Source organism: Hetaerina americana, unplaced genomic scaffold, assembly GCF_022747635.1.
Source record: "Hetaerina americana unplaced genomic scaffold, ioHetAmer1.1.p SCAF_20, whole genome shotgun sequence".
NCBI classification, from domain to species: domain Eukaryota; kingdom Metazoa; phylum Arthropoda; class Insecta; order Odonata; family Calopterygidae; genus Hetaerina; species Hetaerina americana.
In genome coordinates, this window is record NW_027286764.1 from 2,450,498 (window position 1) to 2,468,147 (window position 17,650).

Consider the following 17,650-nt stretch of genomic DNA (forward strand, 5'->3'; position numbering starts at 1 on the left):
TTCTTGGAAAGCGTTCAAATGGCGTGGCTAATTGAGTCGGGGAGAAGGGCGTGGGGGGGAGGAAGAGTTTTCAAATGATGCAGGCGAGGTTTTCTCTGGGGTGTTGGGCAGAGGTGGCTGATTGGAGGGAAGGAGGGCGAGGGTGATCGGGGGCATCCTTGTTGGTGTGTGCGTGGGGGAGGGAGGGGGGGTCTCCAGAAGTGCCAGGAAGCTTCCATGGCGCCAATCGGATCCAGGTCCAGCAATTAGCCTCGGAGCCGTGCCACCTCCGGTTTTCAAATTCAAGCCCGCTGCCTTCGGGGCTCCACCTTCAAGGATTACTTCCTTCTTAGCTGAAACTGTCCCGAGGTTAATCAACACTCAGCAAGGAACAGCACGCTCAAGAAACGATAGCGTCCTCGTGGACGAATCTCCTCCGGGTTTTATCTCGGATTTGATTCTTCCTGAGCGCGTCACACTCTTCATTGACGGCTGGGTTCAGGTATCTGAGAGAGGCGCCGAGTTTAGATGGACCGCGACACGTGCTCCTAAATTGACGCCGGTGCGTTATAGTCTCTGGTGTATGATTTACAGGCAAGGGTTAACCTCTCCCCTCGCGTCCCTTGGTCACAAAGAAGAGATAAGATTAGAGCCAAGATTAGAGGAAGGAAGGACCATTAGGTCTCAATTTCGCCAAAATAAAGACCTCAATCTATCTCATAGATTGAGGCCTAGCCTTCCAAGCACTTCCCGTTTCTCACAAACCTAACACCGTCTGTCCGCATTCTTTATCTGTACAGGAGAGACATGCTATTACAATATAATATTACAACAACGCATTTGTGATGCGCTGATTTGTTACAATACCCCTTTGGAATGAATGGTGCTGCGAGAGAGGAACGAACCCCTGGCTCCATCTTTTCCACGATTAGCCTCTCGTCAATTTTTCACGGTAGGGTCAGAAATGGTGCATAAGTCATTTCCAAACGTGCACCACACGTAATACTTACCTTCTGCTTCGAATGATTTAAGTAGAACGAGGCCCTTCTCGATATTTCGTTCAATTCGTGAAACCATATCCCAGTATATATGTATGTGTACATTGTAACCCTCGTATGCAGTGCTTTAGTTGCTATAATCTATTCTACGCAATATTCTACTCTTACCACTATTTCGAAAATAACAGCCTCTCCAAAGCGACACCTGAGAGCCACCACTAAGGTGTGTGGCAGGGGGTGATTACTCACCAGGATAATTTTGACCCGAATATGATCCTTCCGCGTTCGGACGATGGCGGCTATAATAAATGTTCATCATCACTGCAAAAGATACCCCCTTCCAATTCATGCAAGAGCTTCAATCTGTAATTTAACCTACGCTCTATTTAGTGATTTTCCAACCTAGCTGCTCTTATATTTTGGCTACGCTACTAAGTTCACGCGTGTACCCCTGTACTAATCCTTTTTTCCTCTCTCTCTCTCTCTCTCTTAACAGGGAACATACTCGCACTCCGTGGAGGCTCTCAATGGGTCGGTGTCTGACAATGATACCAACCACACGCCCCTGGCGAGACTGACGACCCAGGGCCACCTTGAAGTGGGAGCGGCGTGGTCTCGTGTCGACGCCAGATCCAACGGCGAGGGAACGCTTCCTTCTGGCGATATCCTTCCGGGGGGTAAAGCTAGTCTTCGCTTCGGAGCCCGTGTGGCATGCAACGCTCATTACTGCGGCCCGGGGTGTGCCAATTTGTGTCGTCCACGCCACGACAATTTCGGTCACTACACCTGCTCCGCGGCTGGACACCAAGTGTGCCTTCCCGGGTGGGAAGGAGACTACTGCAGCACTCCGAGCTGCCTGCCAGGATACCACGCAGAACATGGTCACTGCAACAAGCCCGCAAGCTCCGTCTTTTTGCTGACGATGCGGTGTTTTACGGGGACATTCGAAGTCGCGATGACAGAGTCACGTTAGCTAACGACCTAAATGCAATCCAGACTTGGTGCGAAACATGGCAATTGGAATTAAATTTGAAAAAATGCGTAGTAATACATTTTTGGGAAAGGAGTAATTCCCTCCCATTTCGTTACAAATTGAAACAAAAAGAAATTGCGAGGGCAGATTCCTTCAAATACTTGGGTGTAACAATTACTCACGATCAGTCCTGGGGAAAGGACATACGGGATATATGCGTTCGTGCTAATAAAAAATTGGGATTTGTAAAATGAGTGATGGGTAAATGTGACGAAAAAGTGAAGGAACGATGTTTCCTTGCCCTAGTCATGCCCCACCTAGAGTATGCCGCCAGTATATGGGATCCTCAAGAAATAAATTTAATTTCGGAATTGGAACGAGTTCAGCGGAGGGGGGCTAGATTTGTCAAAAATTGTTATGACCAACGCAGTAGCGTAATTACTTTGCTAGAAAATTTAGGCTGGGATTCCCTTACACAGCGGCGTTTACAATATAGATTAAACTTATTAAAAACATTTAAAAATAGGTCCTTTTCCGATGACATCAAGAACATAATACGAACCTCAACATATTACGGGCGGAGGGATCACGAATATAAGATTAGAGAGATTGACTGCAAGACAGACAGATTTAAATGGTCATTTTTTCCAAGAACAGTAAGAGACCAGAATGCTTATAATCGAAATCCCCCAGGAGCCGGCTCGACATGATAAGTATTAACCTACAAGGTAGCAAATGCGCGTGGTTATACGATTATATTTATATATTTTTTTGCAGGTTCCCCTCACCTTTCCCCATCCATTTGTAAAACCCTAACCCCCTCATCTCTTACCCTTTCCTCCTGGTGCTGCACCCCCTGCTACACATCTTTTTGGTGGCTTGCAGGGTATGGATGTAAATGTAGATGTGGATGAAGTTTATCGTAAACCCGTTTTACAAATCCAGCTCCCCTACGCTGCTCGCATTCCAATTCGGCAATTAATCCAGGATCCCAAATGCTAGAAACATATTATAAATGAGGCCTAACCTGCGAAAGATAACATTTTTCTTTGACCTTTTCACCACATTTACCCAGTGATATCCTAAATATGAGATCTAAATAGAATGAGAATTTCCAAAGCTATATCCTTAAATATACGAGCGAGTATTCCATCAGGCCCGGAAGATTTATTAGGCTTATTGTTTTTCAGCAAATGTTCTATTCAATTATACGACATTTCAATTTTGGGCATCGGTTGAATCGGTTTTGAATTCGTTGACACTTTCCAAAATTCCTTCTTGTCATTCACCCTAAATATTTTTTAATCATAAGGGATCATTATGTGTCGCTATTATTTAATTTCTCAATTATTGTGTCACTCAAGATATCATCCCTAATATTTTTCATCTTGGCATGACATGGCCTTTGACGTTGCAATGTTTTTCTATCAACCGCGTTGTACCATCTAGGTTCCGTGGTATCATTTATAAATTCACTGGGAATGAACTTGTTGACTTCTGAGCGCGTGATCTCAAGGAAGTGAGTCCACCTATCCTCAGTATTTTGGAGATTAATATCTTCTTAAAAACTGGCAAATTGACTCTGTATTACGTACTTTATGCCACTGTAGTCCCCTACTTTAAACAAGTAAATTTTCCCTTTAGGCTTCTTATTTCGGACTCCATGAAACGAAAACTTAGCATTTACTGCCGTGTGGTCACTAATTCCTTTTATAGTTTCTATCGTTAAGACTGTTCGGGAGTATTCGTTGCTAACAAATCAAGAATATTATCACCCCTATTTTGTGAAGTGACAATTTGATGCAATGAGTTAAACGTAAAAGAGTTTAATAGCGATTCGCAGATATATTTGTCTCTACCCTCAGTTTTAAAAATATATGTGCTCCAGTCAATAGCAGGGACATTGACATCTTTACCGATTATAACGCCATGATCGTTGTATTGGGATAAGAAACCTTTGATTTTCTGATCTAATTCTAGTGTTGTATTACGAGTATCTTTGTTATCCAGCGGCCTGGAAAATTCGCATGAATAAATTTCTTTTGGATTGACGACTTTTAATTGAGCACCAAACGCTTTCCAAATCATTAGCTGGAATTTCCTTCTCGAAGCTTCGAAGCTCTGATGGCGCAAGGATTTTAAACTACAATAAAGTCACTAGTCCAATTCAATTTCCACGGTCATTTCTGTATAAGGAAAAGGATTTTGGAAAACTTTCACCGCCAGAAATACTAACGGGTAACCAGCTTTCTGTCCAAATAATTATACCTGCGCCTTGTTTTGAATAAAGTGATTATATTCTACGACTTTGTTTTCTAAACTTCGGCTATTAACTGCAAATACAGATAATGTTTCCTTGGAAGTAACAGTTTGCTATGACTCTTTCGCGTTGACTCTCTGCGGATTTGAGTTAAAATTGGTTTGGAGCAAATGTAAGAACAATTTTCAATCAAAAATATACATTAGATTCCCAACTTTTACTGTAATCGCGACGAATAAACGTATATCAGTAAAAATCAATAATATTTTCAATGGAATGACTACTTTATACTATAAACGAAGCACGTGGCCCGGGGAATGAATCTGAGGGAATGTTATGAATGCGAGAGTGTGTGATTGGTCAGGGGCGGCGGAGAAGATGAGAGAAGGAAATGAGAGAGAGAGAGAGAGAGGGCTTTTGAGAACAAGGTGGAGGGAAGGAAAGGCAAAAGGGTCTTTCGATATTGGCGGTGCCGGAAGATGGCGTTGGCTTTCGGCAATTGTCATCACTCGAGACTACTCGAATAATGGCGATGTCTGAAGAAAGTATTCATCCTAATCTCAGCATTTTGAGTATCGGCATTATTTCCACCTTGACGGAAGAATCCACGAATCCATAAGGAAATAAGAGACTTTTTTGCAACTTCCATAGCATGCCTAGGCACGAACGTCCATGCGGGGGAACCTCACCAGCAGCAGATGACATGATCAAGCTTCAACAAGACCACCTGACCTGGAAGACCACCACCTCACCTGAATCCGACCTACGGTGAAGGAGCTAGGAAGGATACCTGGAGAACAACCTACCTACTGAGGAAAACCCACTGGACAACCTACTGAGATTTCGACGTACGCCTCCCTTGGACTATTCTCCTGGATACTTCTAACCCTGGTTGCTGACATCATTGAATAATCGAGGGACAGCGCAGCAAGATGCCCGTGGCTCCCAATATGGAAATCGTGCCGCCGCCAGCGGACATTAGGACTCTTCTCGACCAGCAGCCGGGAAACACTTCTTCAAACCCTATTCATAGTGTCGGCGCTCTAAATATGGACGTTCCCATGCATCAGAACGGGCCGTCTGCCCCTGCAGCGAAATTAAACGACGACTGGCGACACGTCAAGGATCCCAGAGGATCCGGGAAGCGTAGCGCACAATTCCTCTCCATTGAAGGAGCAACTAATAAGCGCCCGGTATGCCGAATACTCACCGCTCCTTACGGACCAGGACACGGACATCTCTTCTGCTCCCGTGGCGATGGAGGCTGACGATTCATCTGCACCATCTGTATCCCCGGCAAGCCGAAACAAGGAACCACGCCCCCCGGCACTCATCATATACGATGTAGTAGACCACGCGGCCTTGCTGAAACTTTTCCGATCCAAGGCAACGGCCAAATCCTTTACTGCAATCCACACAGCCGACTCTACGAGACTTCAACGAAAGACTGCGCCTGATTATGCGGCCGTAAAGCAGCTCCTGGTGCAGTCAAATGCACAATTCTCGACCTGGGGCCCGAAAACGCAACGAGTCAATTTCTACGCGGTTCTTGGGCTTCCGTGCACCTACCCAGCTGAGCTACTGAAAGAGGATATCGATGCCATGGAGATTCCAGGGGAACGGGTGCATCTGGTGCGGCAGGGAATCTTATTCCTTGTCGTAGTCAAGGTAAACCCTGAATGACAAACAAAAGATATGCTTGCCATAAGATACATCGGTAATTCCCGTGTCAGGGTGGCAAAATATGAGCACACGGAGCCACAAATGTGTCACCGGTGCACCCGATTCGAACACACATTTTCCAAATGCACGGCAGCCCCGCGATGCTACAAGTGTGCTGGTGCACATGAAAGCACCCAATGCCCGCACAAGGAAAGAATGAAGACCTGTTGCCGTAACTGCGGAGGAAACCATCCTGCATTTATCAGGACCTGCCCTGTCTACGCCAAACAGAAGGAGATGAGGATGGCCAGCCTCCGGAGGAAAGGCGCACCAACCCAGGGGGCGAAGAACACCGCCGCTGAAACAGAGCTGCCTTCTCATCAACAGAAGACGCTTGGTACCTTCAACGCGTGGAAGCCGGGACACCCGATCAACGCAACCTAACGTCCAATCATGTGCAAGCGCCTTGACTTTCCTCCACTCTCGACGCCGGCTTCGGTCGCCAGGGAGACGGCGGAAGGAATAAAAAATTCCTCTTCTCCAGAAGAGACGGGCTGCAGACTCGCAGATGCCGGCGCCAACTTTGGTTACATCCCTCTCATCCATCCTGGAAGCATTGACGTCCTCTGCTGCACTATTTCAACAACAGCTGCAAGCTTTAACTGTCGCCTTTACCGCTATTTTTCCAAACCAAAATGGACCATAGGCGGGAATCAAATAAATCTATTATCCTAGCCACATGGAATGTCAGCGGCGCTTTGAAGCGAAAGTCCCCTGAATTGCTTGCCTTTCTACGGAAGGCAAGAATCTCAATCGCCTGTCTGCAAGAGACTCATCCCCATCCTGGAACTTCATACGCCGTTCCAGGCTATGCAGTTTACCGAGATGACCGGCAAACAAGAGGAGGGGGCACGGCGGTCCTCGTTTCGCTGGTCCTCGTTGACCTGATTGCGAGAAAAATTGACCTACCAGCTCGACTGCATCTAGAGGCGACTGCAATTGAAGTAGATACTTCGCTCGGCTCTCTCACAGTGGTGTCACTCTATCTCCCCCCAAAACGACCTCTAGCCACACGGGACTTCGTAGTCATCTTCTCCGGGTCACGGCCGTCGCTTTTTCTCGGGGATCTAAATGCAAAGATTGTTGCATGGCATTTAATTGCACCGAACCCTCGGGGTGAAGCGCTGCTCACATGGACTCAGAACAACGGAGTACGCGTCGCGGGTCCACATGGGCCAAGGCATCAGCGCCACGGCAGGAGCGAAGACGTCTTAGATATTGCGCTGCACCGTAGGCTCACGAGTTCGCTTTCTCTCGTGGCGACACCGACGTTGGACAGCGACCACTACCCAGTCTGCGCCTATCTGGGATGCTGCCCAACGTTACTTCCCCCACGGCAGGTGCGATGCCTGTATACAACAGACTGGACAGGGTACAGGCAGATCCTGTCCGACATTTTACCGGAACAGCCGCCATCACTGACGTCACAAGCTATGCTGGACGAATATGCTTCTGTCATAACATCTGGCGTGGACCAAGCATTACAGAACAGCGTGCCAATAAAAGTTAGCCGCCCTTCTGGGCATCTGTCGCTGCTGCATTCCATCCTTCGCCGCATCCGCGAAAGAAATCGGCTTCGACGGTGATTTCAAAGAACCAAATGTCCCGCGGATGAGGCACGGTTTAGAAGAAAACGAGCCGAAGTGAGGCAGCTTATCGAGAACCACAGCCAGACGACTTGGGAGAGGAAGGTTGCTTCCATCCGAACCGAAGATGGGAGCACCTGGAAAATGGCAGCTTCTCTTCGCCACAACATTCGGATCGACCCACCGATCGACTCACCTAGCGGCCCTCTTATCACGGAAGAGGAAAAGGCTGAATTTGCAGCAAATATGCTGGAGACCACTTTCAAGTCGACACCGGATCCACTGGTACCAGATGAACCTAGTGACTTTCCTGATGAGGATGAAACAACGAAGGAGGACACCATGACGGTAACGAAGGTTACCGAAAATGACCTGAGAGCAGCCCTTGGACGACTAAGCCCCAAGAAAGCACCAGGAGAGGACAACATCCCGAACGAGGCCCTTCGACAGATGCCTGTCTCGCTCGCAACTCACCTTATTACGCTCTTTACGGCCTGCTTCTCCATGGGACATTTTCCGGCTAACTGGAAATCGGCAAAAGTCATTCTATTGCCGATGCCGCCGAAGTCCGCTCGGAACGTAGAGAACTACCACCCGATCGCCATGCTAGCGACCCTGGGAAAGCTACTTGATGGGTTTTGCTGCCACATCTCCTGAGGCATATCGCGGTCTACTCCATCTTGCCGGCATTACAGTACAGTTTTATAGAGGAACACTCCACCACACACTAGCTCGTCCGTCTCGTGGAATAGGTTACGGCCGGATTCAATTGGCGATGCTGCTCAACGGCGCGTTCTTTGACATCAGGAAAGCCTTCGACCGGGTATGGCACGCTGGCCTCAGGCGAAAACTTGCAAAACAGTGGTTTCCAAATTGGCAGCGCCGCTTGCTAACATCATACCTGACAGGAAGGGCTTTCCGTGTCGCCTGGGGACGCGCGCTGTCACAGCCGAAACAGGTTCACGCCGGCGTGCCGCAAGGATCGGTGATCGGACCGATACTTTTTAATCTATACACGGCGGACCTCCCGGTGGACTATGGGCCACATACCATGGTTGCCCTGTATGCTGATGACGCAGCAATAGTGACCACTTCGCGGAGAGCACACATGGTGGCAACATACCTGCAGCGAGCAGTAGACAAACTGCTAGAGTGGTACGCCCTGTGGCGAATCAGTGTCAACATCGCAAAGACGCAGACGATTCTTTTTTCACCTGGAGGACTGCGAGAACCAGGACAAATCCTCGTGGGCACCGAGGAGGCGACATGGAAGGAAGAGGTGGCCTATCCAGGCGTCATACTGGATAAAAGACTGACATTCAAAAGTCACGCCCTCGCTGCCACCAGGAAGGTAAGAGGAAGACGACTGCAACTTTCGCCGCTGCTGCGTTCACCGTCCCTCTCTATCAAGACAAAGACGTATCTGTACGTGGCGGCAATTCGCCCAATCTTGATGTACGCTTCACTGGCATGGAGTGGCAGAATGACTCAGACGGCCTTCCACCACTTGGAGGTGACGGAAAGAGGGGCACTCAACAGTGTACTTGGGCTCGGATGGAACTATGCCGCAGAAATTCTCCACGCCTTAACTGAAACTGCGCCCATCGGAGATGTCATCAAGACTCGCGCGACGGCCTTTTATGAGGAGCTTGAAGGCAAAAAAGAAGAGCACTTGGGGTCGATCGGCGGCGTAGAACCTGTCTCCTGGGAAAGGCACAAACGCCCAAGTGCAACAACGGGACGGGACGACGACCAACCACCATTGAAAAGGAAAAGAAGTTGATTGGACCCTCCTTCATCGACGGGCTAAGAAGCCGCAAACACGGCAGCTGAATGATTAAATCATCGGGCAGCTGAAAGCCAAGCGTCAAGAGGGAACGTTTTGGCAAAAAGAAGACGAAGAGTTTCAACTAATGAGAATCAAGCAAAAGGCTCCAATTCTTGAAAATGGAGTCGCTCTCCCACGCCTCTCTGGGTGTCCTTCGCCTCATTTCCTCCCCTTCCCGCGTCAAAGTAGCATCGCTTGCCACGTTGGCATGCCAGCATGCTATTGTGTTATTGCTAATACTTCTGCTCGGCTTGGCAATTCTTTGTAAGCGCATGCGTGCGAGAACTCCTAGATTTTATTTACCAATGGAAATACAAAAATTGGTAATATTCGAATAAACGTTGATCCATTTAAATTCAATTAGTTATGAACGAGATTCAAGATTTACCGATAACAAAGTTTGGTGTAAACATCGATGAATTGAAATTTGTGCGTGCCAACGGAGGCTGCAAAGAGATACGAAAGGTAGTACATCAAATCTTTACGTTTCATCTCATGTGCATAAAATATTGCAGCCTCATAACACTGAAAAAGGCAATTTGATGACAATAAAGGGAGGAGGCATGAAATGTACTAAATGGAGATGCGCATTCTCATTCCAAGCACTTCTTCGACATCACATTCACTCAGATAAGGCTTCAATAAGGTTATGAAGTTGTCTTACGCAATGGCAGTCTCGTTTTCACTGATTGCACACAGAGTTGACGGTTCAAAAAGACAGATAAACATTAGGGCTCTCTGGCGTTTGTCAAGGCTCAAGAATTCCATTGATGATGGCATTGAAAAGCGATTTCCAACATTGATATTCTTGTTTCAGGAATGTATTCCACATAAGGGGCAGAGAGAGAGAGAGAGAGAGAACTAAATTATGCCATGCGCCTGGCTCTCGAGAGCGCCATTAAGAAATACAAAGATCCGACTTGGGAGCACATACCTTGGTCGTATGGCGATGGAACTCCACCTCAAATCACGCGGAATCCACGATCCTCTCTGCGAAGAGTATAAAGAACAAATGTCCGCAGGCGTATGGAAAATGATCCTCTGCAACGGCAGATGATGGAATTCTCAACGCTGCTGCGGTTTCCACTATATAAGGTAAATACAGAGAAACAAAAAAGTGAGATTCAAAAACACCACATTTAAAAAAACAAAAAACTAGTACGAAATTGAAACTAGGGTGGGTATGCCTTAATAATCGTAAATTTCAGTTCACCAAATGCGCCACAGAAGATGAATATCCAATAACCATGGAATTTAAAATGACAACATTCTTTAAATTAAATCTTCATAGGTTTTGCGTAGAACTAGTCTCACTTTGACTCCACTCGGAGTGAAGATTTCTCTCGGCACGCTGAAGCCTTCGCTGAAATACGCGTGCGAATTCGTTTAAAATACCTCCGCATTATTTGACACTCGACGGCCGCCAGTAATGTTATCCTTCCTTTCCAAATTTGATGCCAAGAAAGCGTGTTTGGAAGAGTGTCGAGGGTCAGTTTGTGTATATATGCATTCCTATAAGACAGCCCGTGGAGCAATCGGGAATAATATCCCCATTGACCACTTCGAGGGGACGCGTGCATTCTTCGATTTGTCCCTCGGCCGCTGCCACAGGGAAGCGGACGGGAAGGAAGGGACTCGTGTTATGACGGGCAGTTCCAATGTCAGCCTTGGAGCGTTTCCTTAACGACGCAGGGTCCAACTGGAGGGAGGCGGTGGATCGTTGTCCTCTAGGTGGATACTAAGGGGTGGGGTTCCTCAGGTGACGCAGGCGGCGAAGACGGCTGCACGTGACGTGGGTTGCTCCTAGCTGCGAATTGCAGCACTTGTCGGGGGGCAAACGACGCCACGCACCGAGGATATTCCGCGTTCTTTTGAGAAACTGAATTCGGTGGTGATGCGGGTCGGGGCAGAGTTTAAATTCCCAGTAAGGTTACGTATTTGCTCAATTGTCCTGGGATTTAACCTTGGTAGTATGGTTTGGAGTCGGATTGAAGGGGTGAATAATACATCGTGACATTTTTGTCGGAGAATTTAATTAGAATTCATAGACTTTCGGTCTGTCCTTGCATCGTATCCGGTGTCTCTTGATCGTCCGGGAGTACATTATACGGTTGAGACATCGCAGAAGGTAGCGACTAGGATTGAGGAGCTTATGAAGAGAGTTTAGCATATTTGTTAGAATAGAGAGTAGGTCAACGAAAAGGAATTTACTAAATACGCTTTACACGGGCTATTCACAAAAGATTTGCGGCAAGAATCCCGGTATATTAAGTGAAAGATTAGAATTAGATCATAAAAATGAGCAGGTAATAATAATTCCTACAGTAAGTAGCGTCAGAATGGGTAATTGCAATGATTTTTCAAGAGTAGAGCTATATCCTAAGTGGTAATCAACTGCCAAAGTTTCAAAAACAAAACAGCCGAATTTAATCATACCAAGAGAAGTGCGGAAGCCGATATCATTATAGGAGCCGGGACCTGGTTAACGCAAGGCATCGCAAACGAGACGATTTTTCCTTAGGGTTTTAGAAATCACACAAGGAAGAGAGAAAATAAGATTGGAAGAGATGTGTTCATAGCTGTTAAAGATATTCACGAAAGCGGAAATGAGTATTTCTCTAATAGCGATACAGAAAGCGTTCGGAGCTCCATAAGAAGCCCAGGGTCGAGAAGAGTCCACATTTGTGCCTACTTCAGACCTCCCGATTCCGGAGAAACATCAATTTTAGAATTAGAAAGACAGGTCGCCAATTTGAATCCCCATTTCCACAATAGGAGCCTTAAGATCGGAGGGGATTTCAATCTTACATCCACAGACGGCAAAAACTATACTTTCATAGCAGGAGGAACGGACAAGGAGTCATGCGAGCCACTGCTTCGTGTTTTTACATCACATTGGTTAAACCAGTTAGTTCCAACGCCCACCAGAGGAAACAATATACCTGATCTGGTAGCCAGACATTCATCCGAAGACGTCCTGAGCACTGCAGCAGCACTCAAAGGACTGAGAGCTAGTTAGAATCAATTTGATGACTATGAAAAATCAGAAACATAAAAGAAAGATTTACTTTTTTGACCGGGTCGAATACGAAGAATTAAGACGTGACCTGCAGTAGTCTTATTTTTCATTCAATGAAAGTAGTAGGAACGGAGACAGTGAGAGTTTGGGGAGTGCTTTCCTCGACGTTACACGAGCTGCAATATTCAAAAAGGTAATACCTAGTAATTTTAAAATTTACTGGACGAAACCAAGATGGTTCAATGTAGAAGTACAACACCAAATACCATGGTATTTACTCGTAAAAATGAGGAGATCACTCAAAGACGTGTTTAGCAATTAAAAAATGAAATTATACATAACAGTCAAACGGCTAAAGCAATAGCAAGAAGAACACGTAATCAGGCGTTAACAGGATTTAAAAATAAAAGATTGGGTGAACATTAGGATAATAACCCAAAAGCGTTCAGTCGTATAAACGGGGGCTCAGGGATAGAAGTCTACAGTGCTAAATGGCAACGGCCAAAAACTTACCATAAATTTACAGAAAGCTAGTACATTAAACCTCTACTTTCATAGCATTTTTAAGGAGCAATGCGACTCGTCACCCGATCGCTCCCATGATCCTATGTCTGAAATTGTAATATTTTCTTTTGTAAATGAATGACCAAATTAAAGACATCAGTCCAAATATAACGCCAGGCCCTAATCAAAGCTCTACTAGCGTATGCAAAACGATGGCCTCAGAAAGAGCTCCTTTCTTGGAAATAATACGATATTCATTAAATCCCTGAATGATCGTGCAGTATCTTAAGATTGGAAAATAGCCAAAGTCACTCCCATATTTAAAAAAAAGCAACACAGAAGATCCGTGTAATTACCGACCAATCTCTCTCACACCCATTTCATGCGAAATCTTAGAGTACAAAATTATATATTCAATCATGAAATATTCTCTTTAAATTAAATTCTCATGATTTACCAGCATAAAACTAGCGCGGTTTCCGGAAGGGCAGATCTTGCGAGACCCAACTGGCACTTTTCGTTCATGATATTTTGGCCTCGGGTGAAAATAATGTTCAGGTTGATGAAATGTTTCTAGATTTTAAAAAGGTAATCGACAAATTCCCTCATGAAAAGTTGCTCCACAAGTAGGAAAGCTACGGAATAGATAAATGTGCAATGGACTGGATAGATTCATTGTGAACAGGCCGCGGGCAAAGAGTCGTAATAGACGGAGAATCGTCCGACACAGTAAGCGTAGCATTGGGTTTCCCACAAGTAAGTGCTATCGATCCTCAACTGTTCCTTTTATGCATTAATGACATCGGGTCTCAGATTTCCAGTAAACTTTGTCTATCTGCTGACGATGCAGCGATGTATCAGGGAAATATCTACTCATGAAGATAGGATATCATTAGCCAATGATCTAAATGCAATTCAAAAGTGGTGCGAGACATGGGAGATAGAATTAAATTTGAATAAATGAGTTTCGATTAATTTTTGGAGGAAGATTATTTCATTCAAAAACACCTAAACCACACAGAGGAACAACATAACAAATGTAGACTATGTCAAATACTTGGGTGCAACGATAACTGAGGATATGTCCTGGGGAAAACAAATTCGTGGAATTTGCGTAATAGCAAATAAAAAAGTTAGGATTCGTGAAAAGGATACTTGGAAATTCTAATGAGAGAGTCAAGGACTATGTTATTTCACGTATGTTAGGCCCCATTTAGAATATGCTGCGGGCGTATGGGATCTTCATGATGTAGGCTTACTTTTGGAACTAGATCGAGTGCAAAAAAGGGCAGCTAAGTTTGTGAAAAGTTCTTATGGACAAGGTAGCACTGTCACGACACTATTGGAAGAATTAAGATGGGAGCCACTAGTTGACCGTATGCTTAAAAACAGGTACATTCACTTCGTCAATTTGAGGCAGGTTACTTGAGATGGAAACACCAAACGGCTTCTGTGGCATGTACTTGTCCCCGGCAAGGAGTTCATGCTCCTGCAGGCAATCAAGGTCGCGCAAGATTGTGTGTGGATACCCGTATGACCCCGTTGAGGGTTAATTCTCCTTAAAACACCACGTTGGTGGTGCATGAGAAATTACTGTGTGCGGCTCATTTTCGTGAATATTTCTTGAAGTGAATCACTCTGGAGTGAAACGAAACTCTCCAAAAATCTAGTCCTAAGACCCTCAGATGTTCATGTGCATTTCATTTGAGCTAACTTGATGCTTTGAATGATCTTATCTATTTACATCAATCAAGATTTACGTCAGGATATTTTACGAGTAGGAGTAGGATATCTTACGAGGGTTAATCATAAAATTTACCGGGAGGAGTGTGAGGGCCATGACGGAATTTGGAATTTATGCACAGGTGATTGACATGATCGAATGAAATTGCCGCGGATGTGTGGCGGCAATGAGAGCCTGGGTTTCAGCCCGAATCCCACGAACAGATGAGAGAATGGTTTGAGATCGAGGGCACATGCGGCCGTAGGATATCACTATTGAATGCGAAGGGAATCTTGGATCAAGGACTTTTTGAGTCTTAGAAGCAGAAGAATGAACGCGTGGCTGCGGGAAAGGAAGCGTGGAGGTGCAAGAGAGCGTGCCAGCTGGTTGGTTCCATGCATCTGAAGATATTACCCTGTACACTTAAGTAGGCTTTGTCCGACAGTGATTAACCCTCTGAAGGGCCAATAACCCTCTTAAGGGATTGCCTGAAGTGTATTGAATGCATAGGTTTCGAATTTACTGAATGGAAATGTTAGTGCACGTACGATGCAATCTATGAATATTTCATTGGCGACGTACACCCGAAAACCTTTTACCCTTCATTCGCATTCCATTTCGCCCGTGATCTGAAGAGGCAAAAGCAGCGGGAGGCGAACGGACGAGAAAAACCCCACCCGCAAGTGATTTTGAAATCCGGAACGGAGGTTAAGTTAAACGTTCAGCGCGCGATACTGCACATTCTCATATTTCATACTCCATTTAAATGAGCCATTAAAACAAAACCAATTACCTCAAAAGGCTCACACTTGCTACAATAAACCCGTCAGGCTAGTAAATATTGGTAAGAAACGGACGGTTACTGCTTTCGAAGGGAAGTATCGGATAAAAGAAATATTGATGTGGTATATTTGGATTTAAAATGCAATTCAATGAGACTAGGATGTGTTTAGTCCGAGAACCACTCAGAATGTGCGTACCTACTGATGAATAATCTGGACACTGAAGTGATATATAAATCGGCTTCGGAATAAGCAATGCACTCAGATTCAGGAGTAACATGGTGGAAATCCTTCTAGAACAGAAAAGACTTTTGGTTTTCCGCACAAAAAAATATTACGATCTAGGTTTCGTAACAGCGTAATATCTTCAGGTGTCCCATCTGAAGATATTACCCTGTACCGGAACCTAGTTTGTAATAAAAATATTTCCTTTTTGTGGGAAATCCAAGTGTCTTCTCCCCTCAGGAATAAGAACTAGTGCATGACTACAAGTAGTGAAGGAAAGTCCTCTTGAATGAGTGAATTTCACACACTGTCCACAGCTTTACGCCCTAGGAGACGCTTTACCTTTCCCCTTTAAAAATAAATTATCCTAAGCAAACTACTATTGTTTCAACTGGCATCAAACCACGTGACCTGAAATAATCAACGCATAAAATGGCAAAAAAGGTTTTAATTGCATTTTTCGTGTCATCCGTCATTTGCGATAATTTACAAAGAGTTCACAATACAACTGGACAACTAAAATTAATGTCGAGAAACCTTAAATGGTTTTTAAGTCGGAGAAATCCATAATACTTGTAAAATTATCCAAATTGTAGTCTCATACACTTGATTTCCCAGCCGTTGCAAAGCTAAAATGTATATTAATATTAACAATTCGCAGGGAGTTTTATGATAACTTAATTTATAGCCATAACAGTTCTTATCATTTACTTAGCACACAATGCCGATGCATATCCGACAAAATTTATTGCTAATGGCTTCTGAAAATTTCAGGCTTTCATTGAGAAACCGAAGGCAGCTAAAATGCATGAATTTACGTAAGCAGACCCAAAGAAAATATGTGATCAGGAACACGACATTTTCATTTCCCTTGAGTATTTCAACGAAAGGTTAATTTTAACTCCAAACAGAGTCTCGTACAAATATATAATAACTGCTGATCTTAATATAATTAATTAGCGTATTTATTATTTATTACCCGTGAGCACGAACTCTTTTTGAGTGCGTATCTTTAAATGGTCGATAAGGTTTAGAGCAACGCCGCCGCACGCAACGGCCCTCGGTGGGGAGTGGCGAAAGGGGCGGGAAGGGGGGGGCGGAGGGAGAGTTGGGGGGGAACGAAGAAAGGAGGAGGCAGGAGGGGGTGTGTATAAATAGGACGAAGGCGGTGGTTGGAGAGCGAGGGGGAGCGGGGGCGGGGAGGGGGAGGCGAGGGTAGAAACCGGCCGAGTTCCACAAATAATGCATGGCGGGCGAGGGAGTTAGCTTGTTTGCCCCGCGACGCCGCTAAAGGAGGGGGAGGGCGGGGGGGGGGGGGTTGCAGGGGGTAGGGGGGTGTGGAACGATGACCGATTCGCGGGGGCGCGATGAAAGGGGGGGCGAGTGGAACCCCCGCGGAATCGAGGCAATGCAACCCACGCGCTGAAACTTTGAAAAACTCGATTTCATTTATTCGGACCTGTGGAAGGCAATTTACTTTCGCTCCCCCCTCTCCCCCCCCCCCCCCCCCGCGGGAATAAATAATATCCGCAAATGACGCCCACGCGAGAGGAGTTCAAATAACACTGCAACGGAGGAAATCAGGTCCTTGGGTTCACCACCAAGCCCAAACACTCTGAGGCGGCGGAAAAAGTTATTAATTATTTTGAATGACAACAAACTCGCGTCGACACACATTTTTATGCGGAAAGGAAACAAAATATCCTGCCAGACGCCAATTACTAAAATATTATTAAATATCAACCTTGAGTCATTTACAATTTCTGATGGAACTCTTCGTTTCATACTAAAAACGTACGTTTGCGCATTCTGAAATCCACGAATGAGAACCTGTCTCAGTGAATTCAGCACAGGCTTCGTTCGCATTGCGTCCTCGTTGTTCAATGCCCAGCATTCGCGCTGATTACTAAACGCACTTAAGTGACGTGATTATTCTCATTTCCCACGTAAGATCTCCATGTTTTCACGCTTCCGCAACCGTTCTGTAATGTGCTCCATTTGTTCCCCACTGGCCCGCTCTAATCTCTTCGTTCTCGTCGCTACCAAAACCG

The 17,650-nt window shown here is 45.5% G+C and overlaps 1 long non-coding RNA gene across 1 annotated transcript in view; it reads right to left on the reverse strand.

The window, feature by feature from the left end:
- Positions 1–17,650, reverse strand: part of LOC139688550 (uncharacterized) — a 339,160-nt gene that overhangs the window by 249,151 nt on the left and 72,359 nt on the right. The window contains exon 2 of the long non-coding RNA XR_011700769.1: positions 10,281–10,432. This is a non-coding gene — a long non-coding RNA (uncharacterized lncRNA). The remainder of the gene's footprint in view (positions 1–10,280; positions 10,433–17,650) is intronic.